Consider the following 12948-nt stretch of genomic DNA (forward strand, 5'->3'; position numbering starts at 1 on the left):
AAATCCAATAAGATCAGCATGTTTTGAATGTGGGAATACAACAGTTTCCTCCACCATGACACACACTGGAGCCTCTTTTTGCTCACAGCTTCACTGTTTGTCTCAAAGTTCAGTTTGGAGGCCAAAATTGTTGCAACACATTTGTAAGTTTGCACTAATTTCACTGTGTGACCCTTAATGGATGTAATGAAAGAATCAGTCAGTGAAATATGAAGCTGTGCTGTAAGTTTGGAGGAGAAAAGTGTCTGAGTGACTTTAATGAGGTGAACACATGAATACAGAGCACTGACTGACACGTACACACTCCTTTAATGAGTCGCACACATTTTTGTGACTTCATGAAATGTCAAAAATGACACAACACACAACAAGCTGCGAGCACATTATTGTGTGTTTGCTGTTTGTGTGCTTTGTTTGCTGTTATGATAGCAGGCATACAGCCATGTTCTCAATGTCTCAGCTATCATTGATTATTGCTGCTCTTCCTCTTCTATTAGGCACTTCAACTCAATGAATGACACACAGAAAGATTTCATGACTGTGTTCTTCACAATAAGGAGAATATGTTATCTGCATCTGAATGACTCATGTTGCCTTGTTTCTACTTTGTTTGCATATTTCTGCTTGTTGGAAAGGATTTTCTGAATCATTCAGTAGTTTTTGTAATAATAACGACATTTAGCAAGACTTCAAAATGATTCTCCAACATTTGCTGTTCAGACTTGATCTGTTCTTACGTGTGTGATATCCAGAATGAAAAACTCAGCTCAGGTAATAAAATGGGAGCTGAGCAGACTGCAGGGGCTTCATGGTCTCTCCTTTGATTCCATTAAAGTTCATTTGTCAGCTGTGAGTTGAGGATTTGAGCTGTTTCTCTCACAGGTGAAGAACACAGATCCTTCCTGGAATCATTCTTGAAGCAGAGTTCCTGCTTGTAACTGTCATTGTGTTATTAAAGTGAAAGCCACAGCTAACGGTGTGGAGGCTGCAGAGCAGAAACCCACACAGCCCGTCTGCTGCAGGAGAGCAAGTTTGGATACAGTCAGTTTGTGCTTCACTCACACGGGTTGTTGTTGATCACACAATGAAAGTAGAATCAAACTCTTCATCTTCAAATCTTTATTGTTCACACAAACACAACTACACTGTTTGACATTTGAACATCAAACAAAAACTTGTGATAAAAATATTCCTGATGGTTTTTGTTACTACAATAAAAGTCACAATAAGCACAAAAAGAATTCTAACTCAGAGCAACAATACATGTAAAGATGTATTTATTTCAGACGATCTTCTAACTGTTGAAGAAAAAGGCAAAATAAGCTCAACACATCATAACTAACATTTGTGATCAAAGTGATGAATGAGATGAATTGATGAGATGTGATGGTGAGAAAAGGCGAGCAGGAAACAGTCAGTCAGCATGTGTGCAGTTGGTGGACGCTCCCTTGTTTGTGAGCATCATCAGCAGAGAGAGTCCACAGCAGTACACCAGACTCTTCACTATCAGCACTGTGTACAGCAGGCAGAGCAGCTTCACCCTGCACTGAGACTGGAAGGACACTGAAGGACAGACAGACACAAAGAGACAGACAGACAGTCGGGTTATTCCTCTCAGATCAAGGAGAAAAAGTCCAAATAGAAACAGTCACAGCTTCTTCTTCAAGTGGATGAATTGATGTAGTGTTTGTGTCCACTTGGGGGCAGAAGAACTCCACAAGCAGCTAACAAACTGATCTCTGACATATTATGGTCTGTCTGCTGTTTGGTGCTGAGCAGCTAGTGTACAGTGGCTTTATCAGAGCTTGTTGGATGAAGATTTGATCAATTAGTGCAACTTTAAGAGCCTAAACTTGTTCCAGCTGCCTCATTGGACATTGGAGCTGTCCATGCAGAGAGGCAGCAGGTGATCTTACAGTCAGCTGGCTGCAGAGCTGGCAGGTCTGCTGGCTCTCTCTCTGGAGGACAGGAGGCTGCTGGAGCTGGAAGCTCTGAAACAGAAAAGGAGTCAAATGTTTGGAGCTGCAGTGAGAAATGTCAGTCCTCTGCTGCTCTGCTCTCTTTGACAGCATCTCCACATGAAGCTGAATCACTGCTGAACACAGTCACCAAGCCTTCATTACCTTGTTGTGTTCGGGCCTCCACTGTGCCCCCCTCGTGCTTCACCCAGCAGCTGTATTTATATGTGTCAGAATGGCTCCCATCAACCATCCTGATGGCAATGGTGCGTCCCGCCTCTCTGAGCTCCAGCTGCTCTCCCTCAGCAGGGGGCAGCTCCTCCGCTTCTCCGCCGTTCTTCTTCTGTCTTTTCCAGGAGAACTGGACCAGAGGAGGAAACATGGCTGAGGCCACACACAGCAGGGAGCTGTTCCCCTCCAGGTGGGCTCTGGATGCTGCTGGGTACACGCTCACCACGGGCTTCACTACCTGCTCATCTGAAGTTTGACAGCAGCAACAAGCAGCACAGACACACATTCACACAGTCAGCAGCAGCTTCCAGCACTGCACTGCATTCAGTCTGATCCTGGAAACTACATGGACTCTGATCACTAAACTACTCATCAGCACAAAGTTCACTACATACACTGGATTCAGCTTCATATCAAACACAGTCATCACCTCATGTCATCATGGCTCACATGAGGAACACTCAGCATGGTTTTAAAGTCAAATTAAATTCAGTTTAATTCGTCATGTGTTTGCTTTTTATTGTTTTATAGAAATTTAGTTCAGTCCAATTTTAAAATATTTACATTTGTCTTTATACAAGTGAAAATGTATTTTTCTTATTAGTCCTTAGACACGAGTTCTAACAGAGATCCTCTTCTGTCCAAAAATAAATTCATCTTCTTTCATATTGTTTTGTACTATTAATAAAATTAAATATCATTTCACCAAATTCAGTTCAGCAGATAAAATTTCCATTCTTCTTGTCTTTGTTATATTTTACCATAAAGACCATCTTTGTCTTTCAGACTAATTTATTCTTAAATATTTTTGTGTAAAATTGGAAAAGTAATGCAGTGATTATTTTAATTTATGTTTTTATTCAAATAAAAAACTGTAGCAACTATTTTAAAACACTAAAACTGAAATGTTGAATAAAACGTTTTCAATAATATGAGATATACTTCAAGATATTTTTAGTCATAAAATACAAATTATTTGAAAAAATATAATTAATAAAAATTTGTCTTGAAAAGTATTTTGGAAAATTTAAGTATTATTAACTTTTTATTGTCACGTACAAATCCACACACACGACTTCATCTCAGAAATAAATATCAGAGTTTAACGATGTCAAATTCATCCTAAATTTATCTGTCATATCATTTCTGAGTTTTCTAATCAGTATCTGTTTTTATTATTCTATTTACCTTTTTGAAGCAGCTACATGAATGTTTGACTATTAAAAATATTTGTTCCTCAACATAAAGCAAATATTTCCTGAAACCATATTTGTTGTTAATCTATATTAATTTAATTTTAACATCAAATATGATCTTGTGTTAAAAACCAGCAGAATCACTGAGAGGATCAAATCCTAAATATTTGTAACATCACTAATATTTGCAGAAATAAAGAATAACTTTAGTTGTTCAGTGAGATTTCAACATGTTTTCAGAGATTATTGAGCTTTTCTTATGTAACAATGGCTGCAGATGAATTCTCTACTAATGATGAAAAACTAACATGTAAAGCCTGAAGCAGCACAAACTGACTTTAAACACATTTTCAGCTTCTACAATAAAACAACTGAAGGAAAATAAATGTTTGTTCTTACCTGTTACAGACAGTTTAGTCCCAGAGCCAAAGATCAGGTGGCTGTTTGTGTATCCTCTCACAGTGAGAAAGAGTAATACAAAAACTTGTCTGCTGTTGAATGTGTCAGGGGTGATTCTAGGCTCAAACTTTTAGGGGGGCTCAACTCCTATTCATAATGTCATGCTTCTGAAGCTTTGTAATTAATAAAGGGAATAATGCTGTACACAAATGTAATCAACCATTTTCACATTTGCAATACTCAATTCAAATAGGTGGGCATCACAACGTTACCTTCAAAAGCAACCTAATTATACGAATTTATAAGAATAATTCAGAGTGAATAATCAAATACTTTAGCTATCTAACCCAAAGCAAAGGCTCAGTCATTAAAGTATTTAAGGATGTATTTGTGTCATAAAATGTGAAACACTCACAACATTGTTTTAGTCTCTTAGCCACATAGATGCAGTCTGACAAATCATCCAGCACTTAAAGTACAGGGTGGGCCATTTATATGGATACACCGTAATAACATGGGAATGGTTGGTGATATTAAAGTCCTGTTTGTGGCACATTAGTATATGTGAGCATTCCTAGATGAACAGTTTACTGGAAAGTGGATTGGTCGTCGTGGGCCAGTTGAATGGCCCCAAAGGTCTCCCGATCTGACCCCCTTAGACTTTTATCTTTGGGGTCATCTGAAGGCAATTGTCCATGGTGTGAAGATACGAGATGTGCAGCACCCGAAACTACGGATACTGGATGCCTGTGTTGACATTTCTCCTGCGGTGTTGCTATCAGTGTGTGAAGAGTGGGAGAAGAGGGTTGCATTTGTAACCCACATACAATGGGGGTACCACTTTAAGGACTGATATGAGGAGAGATGGACAGCCTGCCCAACCAATCGAAATGCACAGGTCCCAGTATGTTTTGACCAATGGGAGAGCAGTCTGCCGCTGTATGTCCCACCTACGTGCTCTGTGTTTGCTGCTATGTGTGGAGGTAGTCGCGTGCTGGCAGGAGAAAAGAGAGACTGAAGCTTTTGAGCTGGAAAAAAAGTATTAGATATAAGTTGCAACCAACTGTGTTGCACATAAGTTCACTGGTTATCAGCTACCTTTCATGTTAAAAGTAGCCACAGTGAGTAAGCAGGCAAATGCTGCATTTTTCTGGTGACTTTAAAAAGTACCGCGTGGAGCTAAACTGTTAGCCTTTGTTAGCTCTGGTTGCTATCAACTGCCTGGAAGTTCATCTCAATCTGCTTCCAGAAGTAAGGTAACACTTGAAGCGCAACTTATGTTTATTTTTCCTTCATGTCGTATTACGGTTATTAAAGAGAAAACATGTCCTGTTACGTTATTTAGAGCCCTGCATTTTCCGACCGAGAGACACTATGCCATTGTCTTCGGCCGTGATGCGCTGAGATCGGTGAGCACATGTTGTATGTCTCAGTTAGTTCATGTCTGTTTCACATTTTATCGTTGAGAAACTGAATTAATCTCAATTGTTTGATTAATAATTGCCGCATATGCGACATATATGCATATGCACTGACTTTACTTGGTTTAATGCATAGTTTATGTAAGAGAGATGTTTTATTTTTGCAAAATTGAGTATTTTTATTGCAAATTTATGTTGAATGTGATTTAAACAAAATCCTAAGTTGTGAATTATAGCTAGAACAGCATAATTAATATTTGAATTGCTCTTCTGACCCTGTCTGTTGACAGGTCAGGGTTTTTTTTGTATGCTGAATTGTTCCTGAGGTGGATTCCTCCAGTGAAATAGATGGCGAGCCTTCCCACCTGGACTTAGAGAGACTGAGATTCGCTTCTTTTCCACTTGATGATCTGCTGCACCTTGCGGTGTGGTAGGACTGTATCACTCACACTTTCACGCACAGCTGGTTATACATAAGACCACTGACTGACATTCTTTCATCCCTATTTTCTTTCACACCCTGGGAATTTTTTGGACTTTACCCCTTGGACATTTTTTATTTGGGACTTTAAATAATGAGCTGTTGTGTAGAGCATTCTCCACATGTGAAAAGAGTGTGAAATTTTCATTTGAATGTACATTGGATTTGTGTAATCTGTTTCTATAAGAGTTAAGGAGTCAGGTTACTAGGGTGCACCCGAGCATTGAAACCCGAACATTGAAAACCAAAAATAACACTTGGCCAAGTCATTGCTTTAGTAGTTTGTGTTTTACTTTTCTTTTAATTTTTGTAAGTTTCCTTTCTACCATTGTAAAGTGTCTTTAACCTGTGCTTGTCAACCTTATGGTTTATGTCACTAAAGTTGGCTGGTTCTTTTGAGTTACATTCTTGTCTCTGAGTCTCATTTGAACACACCCCTGTGCTCCTATAGTCGAGCCTATTGGCCCATTGATATATTCTTTTCAACAATTCCCCTTACTGTGTTACAGTGAGAGCTCTGGCGAGCCAGCCAGGAGCATGGTTGTGTGTGTTTAAGTGCTAGACAATTTGTGTGTGGTGTTTAAAAGTGCTTAATCCGAGCTATAACTTCTAGAGAGAAAATGGATGTTGTGCTAAGTGAATCCGTCAGAATTCCCAATTCTGTAGTTGTTAGTGGGATCACAGGATCAGAGACTGATGAGGAAGTGTCCACTTTCCTCCAAAAATATGGTTCCATCAACCGTTACTTTCGTCTAGACGATCCTGAGTCAGATTACCATAAGCACATGATCATCGAGTTTACACATGAGACTGCCATGCACACATTGGAGCCACTGTTACCTCTGCGGCTTCCAAGTACAACCCAAGCAGGCATCGTGTATGAGTTAAAGGCCTTAGGAAGTGTTTACTCCCTTGATGCCAGAAACAAAGCCACTAAAATGTACATGGAACAGCTCCGTGAAATTGCCAAACTGAGTGGAAATTCATTAGAGGAGATGTTAAAGGAAGAACTTAAAAATCTGGTTTCATCGGCAGGAAGTGCTATTTCCCAGTCATCTCAAACTGGTCCAGAATCCTCAACTGTACAGAGCCCACTTCCACAGAAAGACTTAACCAGCAAGGGAGACGTTTCATTTTCTGAGGACCCTCAATCAGGTGTACCTCTAGACTCCACAGTTTTGACATCACCAAATAACGCAAGTAAATCTCTTACCTCTCCCAATTTCAGTGAAAACCTGACTGATTTCAGCCCCTCACAGACTCTTCCAGCTTCTTCTGGGGCCGCTTCTAGCCCCATAATTGATGTTAATCCAACTGCTGTTCAGCGAGTAGTTGTTGAGCATGTAGTGCGCAGCAATGAGAGCTCACCCCAGTTCGCATCATCTGGTAGACTCAGGGCTTATTCGGGCAAGAGCCCACGTCCTAGCCATGAGGCAGATTATGATACGTGGCGAGCTAGTGTTGAAATCCTTATTAGAGATCCTTCTGTGTCTGATCTGCACTGCACACATCGTATACTTGACAGTCTGCTTCCTCCTGCTTCCGAGATGATTAAACATCTGAGTCCACAGTCTAGACCCTCTGCCTATCTTGAGTTGCTTGACTCTGCCTACGGAACAGTCGAAGATGGTGATGAGCTGCATGCTAGGTTCATGAGCACATTTCAAAATGATGGAGAGAGAGCTTCTGTTTTCCTGCAGAGGCTGCACACTGCATTAAGTAGAGCCATGAGACGTGGTGGTGTGTCCGCTCATGATTTTAACCAACAGCTCTTAAAGCAGTTCATTCGAGGTTGTTGGGAGAATGCACTAATAATCGATCTTCAGCTAGAACAAAAAAAAGAAAACCCACCTTCCTTTGCAGAGCTGCTGCTTCTTCTTAGGACAGAAGAAGATAAACAGGCTGCAAAACTGAGCCGCATGAGGCAGCATTTTAGTCATGCTAAGTCTGCCCAAAACTCTAGAAAGCAGCACGCCACGTCACACGTGCAACTCGCTCACACCACCAATAATCTGGTGGACAAATCTGATCTTGAGACGCTAAAGCAACAAGTTGCTGACCTCAGCATTCAGCTTAACAGTCTTGTATCTGAGAATCATAAGACGAAACAACCTAAGCAGCAAAAAGCGAGGTCCGTCACACCTGACACCCACGGTGTGAAACCAAAAGTGGCCAGTCAGCATCCCTCCACATTTAAAGCTAACAGTAGACCACGTCCATGGTACTGTTTCCAGTGTGGGGAGGATGGCCATGTCGTCTCAGTTTGTGATAAAGCGCCAAACCCTTCCCTTGTAGCAGCTAAGAAAAGACAGCTGAAAGAAAAACAGGCTGCTTGGGAAGCCTCTAATGCTTCTCGACGTGAGGCACATTTAAACTGAAGCCTACTCCCATAGAGGGACATATGGGAGTGGAGTCTCGCAATGTCAGTCCCAAAATCCTGAAACCTGCCATTAAAAACGTTAAAGTGGAAGGATCAAAATTTCCACATGGCCTTGTAGGAACTAAGACCACAGCTCAAGTAACTATTGCAGGAAGAGACACAAACTGTCTTTTGGACACGGGTTCACAAGTCACAACTGTACCCCAGTCTTTTTATGAAGAACATCTTGCAGATCTGACCATTCATCCCTTAAATGAGTTGCTTGAAGTGGAGGGTGCCAATGGCCAGTCTGTCCCTTACTTAGGATATGTTGAGCTTACCATCACCTTTCCTAAAGAGTTTGTAGGCTCTGATATTGATGTTCACACTCTGGCCTTGGTTATCCCCCATCTCCGCTCTACAGCCCATGAGCAGGTACTCATAGGCACAAACACCCTTGATGCCCTCTATGCTAATTACCAGAAGCTTTCACCCTTTCAGCCTTTGTTTAATGGGTATCAAGCAGTTCTCCAAATACTTGAGATGCGACAAAGAAACTTTAACTCTGGTAGCCTTGGTTGTGCAAAACTGACAGGTAAGATGCCTGCAGTCGTTCCTGCAGGACAGACTGTTGTCCTGGAGGCCTCTGTCAATGTAAATCCCGTGAACATGCAAAGAGATGTTGTCCTTGAACATCCTTCAGCCTCTTCACTACCAAATGGCTTGCTAGTTTCAGCAATTGCAGTCACTTTACCACGCAAACGTCAGTGTCTTCTCCCTGTCGTAGTGAGAAATGAAACCAACCATGACATTGTCATACCCCCCAAAACACCTTTGGCAGATGTTAATGCTATCTTGCAAGTGCTACACAAAGAGCAAACTGTCAGAGAACCAGACTGCTCTAAATTTCAAGCTAAGTCTTCCTCAGAACTGAGCTTTGATTTTGGAGATTCGCCCTTACCCACTGAATGGAAGGAGCGAGTTACAAACATGTTAAACGACATGCCAAATGTCTTCTCTCAGAACGAATTGGACTTTGGACACACTGACAAAGTCAAACACCATATCAAACTCAGTGATGCGACACCCTTTAAACAGAGAGCACGTCCCATACACCCCAATGATGTGGATGCTGTGAGACAACATCTACAGGAACTCCTTGATTCTGGTGTTATACGAGAATCTGAGTCCCCGTTTGCTTCCCCCATTGTTGTCGTTCGTAAAAAGAATGGCTCTGTTCGTCTGTGTGTAGACTACAGAAAGCTGAACCTGCAGACCATCAAAGACGCTTATGCCCTTCCAAAATTGGAAGATGCATTCAGTGCTCTTGCAGGTTCTAAGTGGTTTTCGGTCCTAGACCTCAAGTCTGGATACTACCAGGTCGAGATGGAGGAAGCGGACAAGAATAAGACCGCATTTGTTTGCCCACTTGGATTTTGGGAATTTAATAGGATGCCCCAGGGGATCACAAATGCGCCTTCGACGTTCCAGAGATTGATGGAGAAGTGTGTAGGAGATATGAATCTCAAAGAGGTTCTGGTGTTCATTGATGACCTGATTGTCTTCTCATCATCCCTGGAGGAACATGAACAGCGTTTGAAACATGTCCTGCAACGACTGATGTCATATGGCTTGAAACTGGCACCAGAAAAGTGCAAATTCTTTCAGACCTCGGTAAAATACCTTGGTCACATTGTTTCCGCAAGAGGAGTAGAGACTGACCCTGACAAAGTTGAGGCCTTAAAGACCTGGCCTATCCCCACAAATCTTAAGGAACTTCAGTCCTTTTTAGGATTTGCTGGATATTATCGAAGGTTTATTCAGGGCTACTCTATCATTGTCAGACCACTTAACGAACTAACCTCGGGCTACCCACCAATTAGGAAGCGGAACAACAAGCCAAGGACACACGCAAATTCAGAGTATCGCAGCCCAAAGGAACCTTTTGGTCAGCGTTGGACACCTCAATGTCAGGAGGCCTTTGACCAAATAATAGCAAAGCTAACCTCCGCTCCAATCTTGGGATTTGCAGACCCCCAGCTTCCATATGTTTTACATACGGACGCCAGTACCATTGGCCTTGGTGCTGCCTTAAATCAGGTACAAGATGGACAGTCCAGGGTCATAGCTTTTGCAAGTCGTGGTCTTTCAAAGAGTGAGATAAAGTACCCAGCCCATAAGCTGGAGTTTTTGGCCCTTAAGTGGGCAGTCACGGAAAAATTCTCTGACTACCTATATGGTACAGACTTTGTAGTAGTGACTGACAGCAACCCTCTTACATACATTTTGACCTCTGCAAAGCTTGATGCAACAGGGTATAGGTGGCTGTCCAGTCTTTCCACCTATTCATTTAGTCTTCAGTACAGAGCGGGAAAACAAAATATGGATGCTGATGCGCTCTCGCGTCGTCCTCACAGTCCACCAGAGGATGATTATGCATCTAAGAAGGAGAGTGAGAGAATCCGGCAGTTCACACTGTACCATCTGAGCAACCCTGAGAGTCCAGAGACTGTTCCCTTGGATGTAATTCAGGCTATTTGTGAGCGCCATATGGTCACCTCAGCCGTAGCTAATGTTGGATCCACCACTTCTGGGTTGACCTTAGTTGAATCCCTCACTCACCAGTCCACAGCTATTCCCGACTGCTTCCAACAGGAGCAAGTGGATGGGCTTCCCATTGTCCACTCAATTTCTGAGAAGGAGTTGAGGCAAAAGCAGACATTGGACCCTGCTATCAATGCAGTGATTGTACTCTTGGAGACTGGCGAAACTCCACCTCCCAGCCTTAGGTTAGAGCTACCAGAACTTCCCCTGTTACTCAGAGAGTTAAATCGGCTTGAAATACAGAACGGGGTGCTCTACCGTAAGCGGCAAGATGGTCCCAGCACCTCATATCAGCTTGTGCTCCCTGAGGAGCTAAGAGCCACAGCACTTACAAGCCTTCATCATGATATGGGCCATCTTGGAGTCGAACGAACAGTAGACTTGGCAAGGGCCAGATTTTATTGGCCGAAAATGCACATGACCATAGAAAAAATGGTCAAATCTTGTGAGCGATGTATTCGTCGAAAAACGCCTCCAGAGAAAGCTGCTCCATTGATAAACATTAAGACCTGCAGACCTCTCGAACTAGTGTGCATGGACTTTTTATCAATAGAGCCAGATCGCTCAAACACGAAAGATGTATTGGTCATAACTGACCATTTCACAAAGTATGCTGTGGCAGTGCCAACTCCAAATCAACGAGCACAGACTGTAGCAAAGTGTCTCTGGGACAACTTCATTGTCCATTATGGTTTTCCCGAAAAGCTTCTTAGTGATCAGGGTCCTGACTTTGAATCAAAGACCATCAAGGAACTCTGTGAACTTACTGGCATGAAGAAAGTGCGTACAACCCCCTACCACCCTAGAGGGAATCCGGTTGAGAGATTCAACCGCACTCTTCTCCAGATGCTTGGGACACTGGATCGGTCAGATAAACTCCACTGGAGAGACTTCGTCAAGTCTCTGGTACATGCTTATAATTGTACGAAGAGTGACGTGACTGGATTTTCCCCCTATGAATTGATGTTTGGGAGGCAACCAAGACTGCCCATTGACTTAATCTTTAGGTTGCCCACTAATGCTACTAAGCAGACTCATTCCCAGTACGTCGGTAACCTAAAATCTCGTTTGGAAGAAAGCTACCGGATTGCCACCAATAATGCACAAAAGAATGCAGGTCGCAACAAAGCCAGATTTGACCGACGAGTGGTTGAATCAACATTGCAGAGTGGAGACAGAGTTCTTGTACGAAATGTGAAGCTGCGTGGAAAACATAAGCTGGCAGATAAGTGGGAAACGGATGTTTACATTGTCCTTAAGCGAGCTGGAGAAATGCCGGTCTACACAGTTAAACCTGAGGGTAAAGATGGACCTGTGCGGACTCTACATCGTGACTTGCTTCTCCCATGTGGATTTCTGTCAGCAGCTGCAGAACCCGAGACAGTCAAAACCCATCCAAACAGGAGACCCAGAACAAGGCAGTGTTCTGTTGTCGAGGGGGAAGATGAAATTCCCTCTGATATGGATGATGTATCTGATTGGACATTTCACCCTCTCATTACATCAAAGTCCGACGTATATGTCCCAGTACATGAAACTCACAAGTTGAGTAAACCTCCTTGTGTGGTCAGACAATCAGCAGAACCAGAGGTGCCTACAGTTTCACTTCCACCTGATCCTCCTGCCACTGAATCCCTTGTAGAGGAAGGTGAAGGAATGATTCAGGATGTACCTGACCGTGACAACTCACCTGACCGTGACAACTCACCTGAACGTGACAACTCACCTGAAGCAAACATATTGCATGGGCTTGACTCAGCCAAAGGACTTCCTCAAAGTTCAGAATTGCAGCAGTCTGAGGAAGCTCCTCAAGATGATGGGACGAGCTCTGATGCAGCATGTGAAGAAGGATTAAGTGATGTGAACAGACCTGTTACTGAACAGCCTGAACCTGTGATGATCCAGAATAATGGACTTCAAGATACTGAGCCATCTCTTCGTCGTTCTAACAGATTGCAAGCAAAGCCCAAGAGACTGCATTATGTGACACTTGGGAATCCTCTGATAACGGTGGTGAATTCTCTTTTTCAAGGCCTAAGTGAGGCATTGACTAGCTCTTTAAATGGATTTGAAGATCCAACTAGTAATTATGTTGGAAAGGTCAAAGCAGTGTAACTCAGTGCTACCCTGCAGATGCCCAGGGACGGGCATACCATCAAGAGGGGAGGGTGTAACCCACATACAATGGGGGTACCACTTTAAGGACTGATATGAGGAGAGATGGACAGCCTGCCCAACCAATCGAAATGCACAGGTCCCAGTATGTTTTGACCAATGGGAGAGCAGTCTGCCGCTGTAT

The 12948-nt window shown here is 42.7% G+C and overlaps 1 long non-coding RNA gene across 1 annotated transcript; it reads left to right on the forward strand.

Annotated features, from left to right (window-relative positions):
- The first annotated feature begins 4736 nt into the window (after positions 1 to 4736).
- LOC145421748 (uncharacterized) lies at positions 4737 to 6089 on the forward strand. The gene is made up of 3 exons (XR_013903116.1): positions 4737 to 5040; positions 5130 to 5193; positions 5496 to 6089. It is a non-coding gene; the product is annotated as an uncharacterized LOC145421748 (long non-coding RNA).
- The last annotated feature ends 6859 nt before the right edge of the window (positions 6090 to 12948 follow it).

Source organism: Astatotilapia calliptera, chromosome 18, assembly GCF_964374335.1.
Source record: "Astatotilapia calliptera chromosome 18, fAstCal68.1, whole genome shotgun sequence".
Lineage (NCBI taxonomy): Eukaryota > Metazoa > Chordata > Actinopteri > Cichliformes > Cichlidae > Astatotilapia > Astatotilapia calliptera.